Genomic DNA, 13,865 nt, shown 5'->3' on the forward strand with positions numbered 1-13,865 from the left:
ATTGAGTGCCTTAAAGTGCTTGTTACTTTGGCAAGGTAGCTTATTATGTACTGGCAAAGTATGGGAATTTGACAGGTTGTTCTTCCAGAAAAGGCCACCTGTTGTCACTTTCTTCCGTAGTATAAAGTTTTTGCAGATACAGTGCAGACAGTCTGGGCTATTTTGAAAGCTATATTACACTGCAAAGCACAAAATGATTTTTCATTTCTTCATATTATCACCTCAATTTCTCCTTCAGCATTACAATTGTGTCATCTCTACCCTTGGAGGTTTTCAAGATCAGACCCCCTACAGCCCTGCACAACCTGGTCTGGCCTCATAGCTGGCCCTGCTTTGAGAGGAGGCTGGAGCCCTCATTAGGTCCTTTCTAACCTGAGTTTTTCCACAATCCTATGATTACTGCTTCTTCCGAATGAAAATTAGGATTTCCCAGGGTTTTCACCTCTGTATTAGCTTGTTTTTACAACAGAATATTAATTTTATGTTCTGCACATTTTCAACACCCCTACCTAGCTTCCTAAAGTATTTTCCACCTCCAGTGGAGGTCACTTTTTCAAGCTTCTTAAATAATAGCAGTGAGCTTTATTATACCTTTTTCCTCCCCTTTCTACTGTCTAACAGGAGACATTACTGCCATCTGGCAAACAGTGCGCTTTTACTTTTTTTTTTTTCCTTATTCTTTTCTTGAAGAGATACCGTAAGAGTTATAAAAAGCGGGTCAGCTCTGCAGGCATCTATATGATAACTTCTCCTGTCTTTAAAAGCTCATGTGAAAACAAAATAATTTACATACAAAACTTAGTAAAATGACTTCTGGAATCAGGAACCAAAAAAGAGAAGCTAGAAAATTATCAACTAAGATGCAACTGTTTTTACTTCCACCTTATCTATACTTAGATTTTTTCAGCAAATTATTGTTGATATTTTATCTCCTCTAAGCACCACTCAATACGCAAACATAAACACTTTCAGTATTTTTGCCTTTATGAATTTGAGATCCATAATGCTAGACCAAAATATGTGGGTTTTTTTTCCTTGCAAATATAAGCTGGTATAAATGGCTCCAGTGAGTAATTTTCCTTAAGGGCCACTAGATAAGTCTGGCATATTTTCTGACTATCCACATTACTGAAGGTTGCTTACAGCTTTGAGCAAAACAGTGAGAGTACTGCCATCCTCATGATCAGGCATCCAAGGAGACAACTCTTTTGCTAAGTTACAGAAAAAAGGACTCTGTTTGCACACACACTTGTACACTTTTCAGTTTCTTGCCAAAGCCTGTCCACACTTAAAGCTCCTGGTGGATTCTGGATGTGCAAGCACAGCAATCCACCCATGATCAGTGAGTCACCATGGCATGATTATCCTGCGATTAAACCACTTTTGCTTCCTTTTGCTGTGGCCACTCCACATTGGAGCCTTTCCAAATAAGTCCACGTCCTCCTGCTCAGAGATCTCTTCAGTCCACCATGTGAGATTGTAGCACGAAGGGTTGTGGGACTGAGCACTACTGGAAGGCAATAAATCACGGTGCCAAACTTAATAATTTCTATGATTATCTATTCATCCTCTCATCCACTTCATCCAGGACAATCAGCACCAGTTTCCAGTTGTGACAAGCCACATGGAAGAAGCACTGTTAAGCCACTCTGGTGTCATGATAATGACTACAAAGAAGCCATTGCACCTCTCAGAGATATAATGACTAGGGAATACAGGAGAATCAGCAAAAAGGTGATGCTAAAATGAGGGCCTGGAAGGTGGGAAACAGTTGTTTTGGGGACTGGAATGTACCAAGGTCTACTTTCATGTACGTAAACTTAATCCACAGATCGAACTGAATCCAGTACAGTAATAAGTGGAAGGTAACTTAAAACAAAATACGGACACAAGATGAGTTTTCTGGAAGAAGCCTCAAACAGCTGAAATAATCATGTAAACAGTCTCTAAAACTCAGCCCCCTGTAATGCTATGAAACAGTAGGCAGCAGAGAGGACTGACACGCACAGCAGCATTCCAGCTCTGCCTCGCAACCCCAGTAACAGGGATGGCCACAACTGTCTTTTGTTCCTTGTAAGATATCTGTGGCTCTTTGTCACGTCCCCCAAGATTTTTGTGCCTTAAAGATAAAAATTTATCAGCCAGAGACAGTTTTCCTCAAGTGTTTTATGGAATGTTTCTGCTCTCTTTCATACAATACCGAGAGGTATTTTCTTTGTGTATTGTGAACTGGTATCTACTATAACCTAGGCAGTGCAACGAGATGCTTGTTTCCTAAGAGCATATTTCATGTTTTTTAGATGTTTGCAAATGGTGGTGTCCTTAAAAGAACAACCCCATCATGTAGAGGACTGAAGGAAAACTCTAATTTAACTAAAGAGCCCTAAAGCTGCCTCAGTTCAGACTTGTTCCCAAGAGAACATTGCTGGGAGCCAACTACTGCCGCTTCCTTCTTTGCTTTCTGTTGCTGGCAAGACTTAACCTATTTTTTACCGACATGCCACTTATAATATGCTGTGAAATGCAGACAGAATGCAAAGAGAAATTGCAAGCTATCTTGATAAACATTTGACATCAGTTTCCAATGCTTAGAAATAGTTCTGTAATGCTTTGAACTCGGGTAATGCAGGGATGATAATACCGCGGTCTAGCATTTTTGTGGTTTAGTTACACAGAAATGTCAGCTGTGAGATGAGCAGCTACCTTACAGGAAAGAGCATATTCTAGCATCTTTACATTTAGACTGCTCTACGTAGTGGCTCTTGATCAATAGTTTGGCTGTGCTACTGACTTTCTGTGTAACTGCTAAAGTCACTTAATTTCCTCAGTTCGGTCACCTATAAAGTAAAATAAAATATGTAAGTGCCTTTGTAAACTACTCCAAGATCTTGTGATGGATACGTTATATAAATGATATTTATTACACGAAATATTTCTTTGCTACATTCACAATTTTATCTATCTCCAAACAGAATTTGAAATGTCTTGATAATACTTCACTGACATCCTTTACTTTGCAACTTTGATTTTAAACACGGATGTCCTCCTCTGCTCAATCTACTTTCAGTCTTGTTCTCTCTAGTGCTTCTGATCCCCAGACAGGAGTTGCTCTCTCATTTGTGCTGCTTCAGCAGTCTCGAACTCTTGACTGCCTTTAACCTACTGAATCACTTCCTAACTTTATGTGATGCCTGTAAACTTCTCTTCACCTGAACCTGAAGATGAGCATTTCAATTACATTTCTCCACTGTCGCAAACTCACATGGTGGAATGAATTTTGCAGCATAGTAATTTTTGCTGCATTTCAAATCCAGCTTTTCTTTCACCATCTCGGTCATTTTCCTTTTGTCTTGCTAAGAAACTGCCTGCGCTTACTTTGATAGAGTTTATACCTCTTTCTTTCTGTTTCTTTTTATAAGTAGTTTCAAGCAACAACAAAAATAGTGTTATCTAAAGATGCAGGTACATTTACAAAACGTCACAAAAACATGTTTTTGGCAATAATCCCAGAGCAAAACAAAGATATTTTGGGAAGGCCTCCATTTAAAAATAAATTCTATTCTAAACCAGGGGTCCTTGTGCTTTTTCAGAGGAACGCGTTGTGTCATTCTTTACACACAGTAAGATCCTCATCTAAACAAGTTAAGAGTCACGGAGTTACAACAGTGCCCTGTATCTACCTATCTTTCCTCATATCGCTCCAAGTGAGGCCTCCCGTCTGTTGCCAGTGTCCCTCTTCCCAGTTTGCAGTAGCACAGTAACCACACCAATTATCTGAAAGGAGAAAATTATCAGGATGCCATTTACCTCATTTTTAGATGTCTTTTAAAGGAGGTAACAGCTGGAAATAAAGGTAAGAGGCAGCGGCTGGTTATGCAGGCAATGTAACAACAAGGAGAGCATTACAGTAGCTCTGTGGAAGAATAGGAGGCGTTTGTTCACCAAGTGCAGGAGCAGAATGAAAGAATTTCAAAGCTGCCCTTCCATTCCAGTCCCCTGCTCACCAGGTGACCCCGGATAACTAAAGTTAAGTTTTTATCTGTCTGTATTTCCTTGGGCAGCTAATGCACTTCATTTCTTCTGGAAGGTACAGCCCAGGGGAAGGCAAAAATGACTTTAAGTCAGATCTGTGTGGCCTGAACTCTGTCCATGCCTAGCGTTACGACAGTTCCTTGTGTAAATTAGCAGAATGCTACAAGCATACTTTGTCGTGTCCTCAGTGGACCTCCTACAGTGGGAAAAACATGGGCCTCCTAACATCAAGCGTATCATGGGAATTCTCTCCTGGACTCTCGCAAGTCCTCTGAAATTCTCCATGTCACTGCAGCAGACAGGAGGACGGGAGGAAACTAGACTCAGAGCTGAGCTAAGTGAAAAATAGAATCAACCCTTACCCCTCAATAAGACAATGCATTTCTTTGACTGATTGACTGTCAGAAGCAGAAAGGGCTATAAAAATTACACTCGTAGCCTGAAAAATAGAACTCTATGTAAGCTGAACCTGCACAGAGGCCAAGGCACTGGAAAAGTGCTGGAGACCCAGGCTGGCAATGGGGCGCTGCATTGGGAATGCCAGGCTTCTGCATCCTTCTGCGTGTCTGCTGCCTGTGATGATGCTGTGGTCTTCGAAGAAAATCAGCTGCTGCCCCGTCCACTGTCACTTCTGCTTTGTTTGTGACTACCCTGTTATTTTCCTTAGAATACGACTAATATAAAGATACTTTTAGCCATGCACAGGAGACACTCTTCAAATCTATTTCTATCATCAGCCTTGATCATTTTATAGCCAAACAGTACTGTTCTTCAGACTGATTTCACTGCCATGTGGAATGAACGGATGCTGTATATGGTATTACAGTGTTTCCAGATTTCCACTCTGCAGATGGTCATGGCATTTTCCACATGACTCCTACTGTAATACCAGAACCACATAAGTCATTTATAAGTAATTGATATGTCACAGCACCTTATAGTGCGCCGTGCAGTATTCAAAGCTGAACAGACAATACAAAAGAAACATTAGCATGTCTCCTTGTTTTAATTTTATATAGAGCATATATGCATCCAAAAAAGTAGAAAAGCAGAACAAATATCGATGTGTTAGCCAGCACGTGAAAATGTCAGAACTTCCATTAAATATGATAATCTAAAATGCAACAGAATTGCGAAGGACATGCCCACAGAAAATAAAAGGTTATTTTGTGGTGTGGTCAAGGCTCTGAAAATACTGTTACCGTTGATCTGAATTCACTTGTATAATTGGCAATTACTTTGTTACTGGAGAAAGAGGTGTCTAATTGCTGAGAATGACCCTTCTGTCTTTGTTTTCCATTCTCTTTCTCTTTCCATTGGGCTAAATAGATAAACACTTTATTTTTGTCTTTTCTTATGACAAGATGTAATAAAATAACTTTTCAAAAAATTAATAACAAGAGACATGGGTCAGAAAATATCAAGGAATACAAAGAAAATTGTATGGCTTTTGATACTAAGAGAATATGGGGTGAATAATGAGATCCCACCAGCTTTTAACCTCGAAATATTCAATGTGTTATGCAGAATTCCCTTCAACAAAAAATAACAAAAAAGAAAAAAAAAGTTCCCACTGGTACCACAACTAAGCATTCAGGCCACATAAATACCTATTTTCTTTAAACATTTTCTGTTTGCTTCTACACATATTTCATTTCAATGCAAAGCTTCATAATTTAATTTTTTTCTTTAGACTCCTAACAAGGAAATGCAGGTGCTAATGTTTCAGGTGTCGGTATCCTAGGCAGACAAAGAGACAACTGCAGTGCCCCCAACTCCCTCCAGCTCCAGCTGTGTGCGTAGCCCAGATCAATCTCAGCAACAGCAGTATTGTACTTCCACCTCAGAAGAAACTTACTGAAACATTTTTCTGAGCAACCATAACAAAACTGCTTCAGCGTGCAGGTGGAACAGACAGAACAACTACAACACAGAAACTGAATGTGAGTGTCTGACACCACTAAGGCAGTAACTGATAATCAAATTATAATTCAAATCCGAATTGGCAATATGTTCCCTTTAACAAGTCTGACACATCTCCACTGTGCCTTGGTGCAAGAGCAACAGTCAGACACCAGAATATTTGATCTTGTTCTGGAAACGTGCTCACGTGTGAGTGCCAAACAATTCCAGTTTGGCCAGAGCCTGGGCTCTGTGAACGAGGCGGGCAGTTTCGGAGTGGAACGCAATCCCTGATGAGGCTGCAGCACTGCAAGGGAACCACGTACGAGATGGAATGTCTTCATTTCAACACTGCTCTCCTTTTGTGAAGCTAATATCAAAGTATCAACAATTTTTTACAAATATAAAAGAAGTCCTCATTAACCAAACAGGGATCACAAAAAAGGGATAGATTTCCTGTCCTGTACATGAGTGAGAAACTAAAAAGAGTTGCTCTTACGTTAGTCCAGTGATGCAGATTTTGGTTATAGAGCCCTGGGCATGTAAAAATAAATTCATAGCTATAATAAAGGGTTAGTGTCAACAGATCAGTGATGGTGGGGAAAGGGGATTTAAATTACCCATTTTGCTCCTGAAGTTTAGTCTCCAGCATCACTCAGAAACGGATCAGCACAACTTTAACTACAGTGGTAAGGACTTTAACAGAGTTCCACAGGATCCGACAGAGTACAGACTCAAGAGAACAGACCTGAGATGAAGTCTTGCTTTCTCCTTTCCACCTCTGCGATCTGAACCTCAGCCAGAGCCCGGTGATGAAGGTAGCTGTGCTGCTTTTATGTCAACATGCCAGTTGGGGAATCCCTATGTAACTAGTTAAGCCAGTTCTGAGGTTGCAGTTGCCACCAAAGCACCCTGAATTAGCCAGTCCAATTGACTACAGCAACTGGATTATGCTGTTGAATATTACAAAAGGTTTTCCTTTTTTTTTTTTTTTAATCTCCTTATCAATGAGGTCAATTAAGAATACAGCACTTCTGAACATTAATACAGGCAACCAAGCGCAAATCTAGTGGCTCAGGCAGGTAGACACCTGCCTTTAAAGAAAATTTGACATTGGTTTAAATGATGGAGACAGCTTTGTAAAGAAACATGAAGTAAACATGAGGGGAACATTCCTTTTTGATTATGTGAACTCCCACACGCGATGTCATGAAGAATTTGTGTGGGAACTTATTTACAAAACTGGGACTTAGTGTCATTACACTGCGCTGAAGCAGAAAAAAAAATTACCATGCTATAAGTCAAATGTCACAGCAGAATTTAATATGCTGGAATTCTTGGAAAGTGTTCTAGTGTTTTCAGCTCAAACAGCGTGCACTGCTTTTTATAGCAAGGAATTTTAATTATTATTAGTTTTTGACAATCCCCATGGTTTGCTGGCATTTTCTAACCCACAGAGATTAAAACCTGAAGAGAAACAGAAGGTGGAAGGAAAGGGAAGAATGCCTAACTGAAGTACTCAACATCTATTTATCCATGACTTACTAATATAGATACACAAGCAGGAGTTCAAGATCAAGACATTATTCCCATTTTCTCCCCAAACATGCCATTATTAACCAACTGCATTCTCCTAATGGTAAAAATAGGTCAGAGACAAGTGGGGAAGTGACTGGATCACGTGAAGGATGGCGTGTAGTAGGTGGGCTGAGGAAAGACTAGCAAAATAGTTTGCCTAGAGAACAGAAAGAAATCCTGGAAAGGTTGCTGCTTCTACCAAATCGCAGTACCAGGGGTCCACGGCACTTACACGTAGTCAGTCTTAGTGGATTTATAGGTAAACAAGTTCCCACCTTGCAGTGCTTTCAGTATGAAGACATGTTCACACTGCCAGGTTTCCACAGTTTCCACCTCACTTCTTCCCCTTTTTACTTTTCTATCCATACGTTATCTCACAAGGCAAATACAGCCTCAGTTCGCCAGGTCTTGATCTGTATTCACTGCAGCCATCCCTCAGCTCTCCACGCTGACATGTCATTGTGGCTGCCACACAGCCGTGAATGAAGAACATCAGCTTCAGACAATCCAGGGGCAATCCCACAGCTTCCCGTTCCTCTGTCCTATGAGCCACGTCCTACCCCCTTCCACCAAGATGCTGAATGGCACTTCAGATCCTCCTGCCTACTGTTCAACCTTTTTCTCACACTACTCCAGACTTCAGCATGTACTTTCTGGCTTCAGACTGTTGACTAACTCTTTCTCGGCCAGACTGAGGGCGTGACTCAGATTTGCTGCTAGTGGGACGAACACACTCATATTTTGATGAATATCTGGAAGGAATTCTTCAGACACTGTAATTCTGAGCATGGGAGCAAGGGAACTATTATAGCACCAACTAAGGCCAGCTTGTTCACTGTATGTATACAGCACTGAGGTGTGTATCAAAGAGATGAAGCAACACTACCACAAGGCTCCATGCCTTCGCCTGATGACTTGTTCACTCCGAGCACTAAAGCTGGTTTCCCCAGTGATGCTCTTCACGGGAGAAATGCCGCCAGCAGGCAGGGGTGGGCAGGGGAAATGCAAGTTTTAGTATAAAGAGACAGCACCTTTCTGCTGGGTGGCTAAATGCACAGCTAGGAAGAATCCTGGTTCCCCTGCACTTTGGCATTTAATGAATTGTGGCAATGCAGTATTGCCTGTAAGAAAAGGATTTGCTCAGTAGCCTTCTCCCCTTTACAGAGTACTCTCTGCACCTCCTCTGTTTCCACTTTCATGCTTTTCACAGTTTCCCTAAGAGGGAAAACATATGCATGAGACAAACACCAAAAAATTCACAGTATAACTAATCCTTTAGGATTCGTTTTATGTTATACGCTATATGAATTATATGCTATTATGTTATATGCTATATGAATAATAAAGCATTACACAACTTATAGATTTGCATCTTGTAAGTTTCATAGAAAAATAAAACTTTGATTTTTCATGGAAGCTTCATCAATGATTAACATTTATCAACATCCAACAGTCAAAAGCTATCAGATGTCAGTGTTGTCCTTGTTAATCCTTTTCCCCTGGGAAATGTCTTAAGGATCTGTAGGCTGCTGTGCTAAGCTCCCCTTCAGCACACAAAACTCATCCAGATTTCTGCAATGACGAATTTCCTACCAGATCATTTTTGTTCTTCTGGGAGGGAGTGAACTTCTTGCCACTGAAGAGATCGCTTTGTAGTTACTAGTCAAACAAGCACTCGTAACAACCTCTTATCAGTATTTCTCCGGGCCTTCCCCTACTTTCCTGAGTCTCCTTATAAACGTAACGCTTGAAATTTAGTTATACAACTGGAATTTTAGCTGACGGATTAGGTTAGATGGTAATAGAAACATTGTTCTTGCACATTGTTGTTTCTGTCGCTTACTTTACTGTACCGCCATCACAGTACTTAAAATCTCCTTTGGAAAGGCTAAAGAAACTGTCTTCTGGACACAGAACAGCATCTCATTTACTCAGAACAGTAAAATTGTCTCTTATGTGCTCTTTACCCTGGAAACAATCATGAAACCCAAGATGGTAACATATGGTCTGTTAGGAATCACCTTGCCCTTCTCCAGCCTCACTAGGCCAGGGCTATGTAAAACTCCACATCCATTTAAAGTTATTAAACTTTAATAATAAAGAAAACTTGCCTGGGTGTTCTCAGCTGTAAACTCTCTATTTGTCACCTGCTACTCCCAGACAGAAAAACTCACAGATGGGAGAGACTGCAGATCAGAAATTACAAACCTTGCAAGCACTGAGGTACAGAAATAGCATAGGAGAAATTCATTGTCTCCATTTCCTCCAGGCCTCATTAATGGATAATTATTTTTTTTCTTTGCAGGCACTTCAACATCTGAAGGGCCCCCCATTGTGCCCAGGAGTGTGAGCATACCCACTTTGCTGCAGAAGAAAACATAAGTGAGCAATCACTAACATTAATTGATGAAATGCGAAAGTGGGGCTCCAAATTCAAAGAGCTACTACAGGTGTGGGAAGACAGGAGCTGCGAGAGTTGATGTTCTTGAAATGATGGAAAACCGAACACAGAATTTCTACAGATCACAGGCAATGGTGAACATTTACAAATCCCTGCGGGAGCTCGGAACGGGTCAGCATCTGCACAGACACTGGTCGTTTCACAGGGGCAACTCGCTGTGTGCTGTGCCCTATGTGAGCACCCGCCAAGCCAGGCCCTGGTGCGGTACCTTTTACCAGCAGAAGGGCATGTGCAGAGAAAACAGCCCCCTTCTCCCCGAGGAATGCTGCCAGCCCTTGCCTGCTCCTCACCACCACCACCGTCCATTTGGGACCAACACTGTTCCGTGTTCCCCTGGAGATGGAGAATTTGAGCAAGTGCAGAAGGCACATAAGCGCCTGGCATGTGATCTGTATAAAATACTGCGCCAAAATACTGCAAGAAGAGGCAGGAGGGGAAGAAAAATCAAAGGAGCAGATACTAGCCCATTTAAGATGCCTGATTAAAAAAAAAAAAAAAAGTCTGACAGGTTGTGGGTTTTATTATATTTCAGTTTTAATTCCTTGTTGGCAGTAGGTAGTCTCATTTCATTGCCTTTAATTTCTCCTCAGGTCTATCTGCAAGTTTAATACAGGTCTTTGTGCATGCTCAGGACTTGTTCACTTAATTGAGTGAAACTAGAAGCCACAGTTATGCCAAAAGGTTTTATTAGGGTATTAAAGAATAATCAGCAATCTTTCCCCAACCTCTCCCCAATTAGATTGCACAAAGATTTAGCTGATGTTTTATTTAAGCACAGGAATAATACACGGTCTACTGCAGTTCTTAAAATTAGTCAGACATGAGAAACTCCACAAGTATAGAGTCTCCTCACTCAAGAAAATGAAGGAAAGCAGTTAAAAACCACCACTACAATGTACCCCAAGAAAATTCCAGTCCACAAAGCTGTGCCCGTATTTAGAACCTCTCCCGATGGTTCTACATCACAGATATGAAGAGTAGAACACAATACTCCTTGCAAACTGTGATCCTGTGCCAGTATTACACACTGGGGTATTTTTCACTTGTGTAAACTAGCTAAGAAATCCACTTGTGTTCCCAGTCCATCCTAATTGAAATTCCTCTTTTTCTAGGTATGTTGATATTATGCTCTATGATACATTTTTTAGTCACAGGCACAGTACTTGCAACATTGCTTGCAAATTATTTTGAAGGTAGAGCTCTCTCCTTCAGCCTTCAAAAAATGGACTTTACCTCCCATTTGGCAGTTGAATAATTACTGGCTCCATGTTGTCTGGGGGCTGGCTTCGTGAGCAGGAAAAATTTGGCAGAATGCTCCACCGTCAGTTTTGGCTTTGCTCTTAGCACTTTCTCCCTTAAATCAACATATTCCTAATTGTTTTCCCCTTTCTTTTCCATTCCTTATTATACTTCATAGTCACCCTCTTCTTGTGTTACATTCCCCTATTCTGAACTTCTCTACCCAGTTACCTTCAGCTAATTTTAGGACTCAGCTTGCCCTGTTATGTTGCAGTCGTCTCCAATATCACTTGAGCAGAACAAAGGGCAAATTTACGCAATGAACTGAACTCTGAGGATGAGAAGCAGGGTGGAGAAGGCCTGTACTGTTTTAGGAAAGGCAGTGTGGAAATCAGGAAGAGAAAGCTCAGTTCACATGTATCTAAACAACTTGAGCCTGGACTAAGGCATTTGATAACGGTGGCATCTTGCTCACGCTGCTCTGGACAGACTGACTGTGCAGTCCCTGTAGACCAAATCCCTGCTTTCAACAGAGCAAGGCCGCAAAGAGCTTCTAGCTTTAACAGCTGGCAATACAATACACAAACCTCTCCACCACACTTTCCCTGATAGGCTCCCAACTTCACTGGAGGCTACAGTTTTTAATTCCTTACACTAGAGCTAATTCCATGATTAAAAAGGGAAAACCAGGTGTCCTTGGCTACAGCTCAGTGCCCCACCCATACGAAAGTTCAAAAACAGTTGCAGAACAACGTTCAGACGCAGACCAGCAGAAAAATTTCTAACATAGATTTGCCAGACTGGAAATGTAGCTAAACCACGTGTGAACATTATTCCGCTCTATCAGACCTCAAAAACAGTTCACAGAGCCTAGAAATCATTTGTGTATGGTCTTGAAATTAAACACTGCCATCAGTCACCTTCACTGTGCAGAATTTTCCTCTGTTCACACACAAACAAATGTTCCTCAAACGATGCTTCTGGAGAAGTTTTTGCTCTAATACCTGATGTCATTTCAAATACAGTTTGCCTTTATAATGACCATTTTTTTACACTGTACGTCAAAGACACCCGCCTAGTTGGGATGTATCGATGGTTGTGTACATGCCTGGCACGAACCTGTATCTGAAAGCAGTAAAACTTCATCATTCTGCTGAAGTGTTTCAAACCTGTCCTCTGCCTGCCAAAATATAACCCCTGAATGCAGACTCTGTATGACTTGCCCCTCAACTATAGATCTGTCAACTTGCATTATCCATGGTAACAGTAATATTTAAGAAATACCCTCTAGCAAAAAGCTTACACTGTTTTGTTTTGGTTTGGGGTTTGTTTTTTTTTTTTAGCTTGAGCAGAATAAATACCAGATATCAACAATACCACAATCATACCTTCATTCTGATAAACAGCTCAAAGTGGAATTTTGTTTTTATAATTCCTTAAACCTACTAACAGTTTACATCACAACCTTTACATTCATCTAAAAATTGTATTTTTAATATTAAAATGATCTTGTGCTTAGAAGCAGCAAGTTCTAGAAAGAAGATTAATGGAAATAAAAAAGGTAAACAGTACTGAAGGGCTATTTCTTCTGTCATCAAAGTACAGTTAACCTTTTTTTATTTCATCTTAAAATATACTTTTGACTGCCACTGCCAACTCTCAGTTTACTAAGGAAAACCTGCACACACATATTTATAACAAATTAAAAAGTCATTCACATGTTTTGTTGACAAAGAGAACAGAACTGCAACCTGGAAGGACACTGGAAATACGCAATGTTAATTGATTATCATGCCAAACTGATCTTTCCAGATGAAGTAAAAGCAAGATCTGACAAATGTATCTCCTGCCTACTAACAGCCTCCAGTGAAATGATGACAACATGACTACATTGCTTCCTCTTACAAGCTCATTTACAATACGCTTTGTCGATGATATTTAAACAAGCTAGTGCCAAATGGGACTGGCAATGCTGATTATATTAATCAGCCTTCTTGTTCAAAATACGAAGTGTCTGTTCATCATTTTTCTAGGTTTCCTAGGAAAACAAACTTGTTTTATCCCCTTGCCTACCTGCTATCTCTACCCAACTGACAGTAGATCGAAACGGTGAAGAGTATTGAAGACAAGGTGGCTGTGAGTAGTGAACAATTTAGAGGCTATCTTTATGGGGAGAGATATGGCAGTAAAAGGTGCAGGGCATTCAGACACTAACTCACAGAAAATTACAGATCAGTATTTCTCCTGCTCAAGGAGAAGATTTTTTTCAGCTGTCAAATTTTGGAGAATATTTTTGTTTTATACACTCTTCTAGGGTCAATAACAAAAAAACAAAAAATTCAGCTCTTTTCCAAAACTGAGACAAATTGAAGTAAAAACCTACACACGCATACATGACTGCAAACAAAACTGAAGGACAGAAGAATTCTCCTATTCAGGAACCCTACCACAGGTTTCACTTGTTTCTGCTGCAAAGGATATAATCCAGTGCTAATAAATAATGAACGAGATGTAGAATGAGAACTGATATTTTAACTGGTATCAGAGAAAAATTACTTTATCTGTATACAGATAATGTGGAGTCAATTTTGTACTGTACAGCATCAAATCACAGATAAAATAAAGTTCCTCATCAGAAGTCTGACATTACTAC

Source organism: Platalea leucorodia (genome assembly GCF_965183815.1).
Source record: "Platalea leucorodia genome assembly, chromosome: 9".
Classification (NCBI taxonomy): domain Eukaryota; kingdom Metazoa; phylum Chordata; class Aves; order Pelecaniformes; family Threskiornithidae; genus Platalea; species Platalea leucorodia.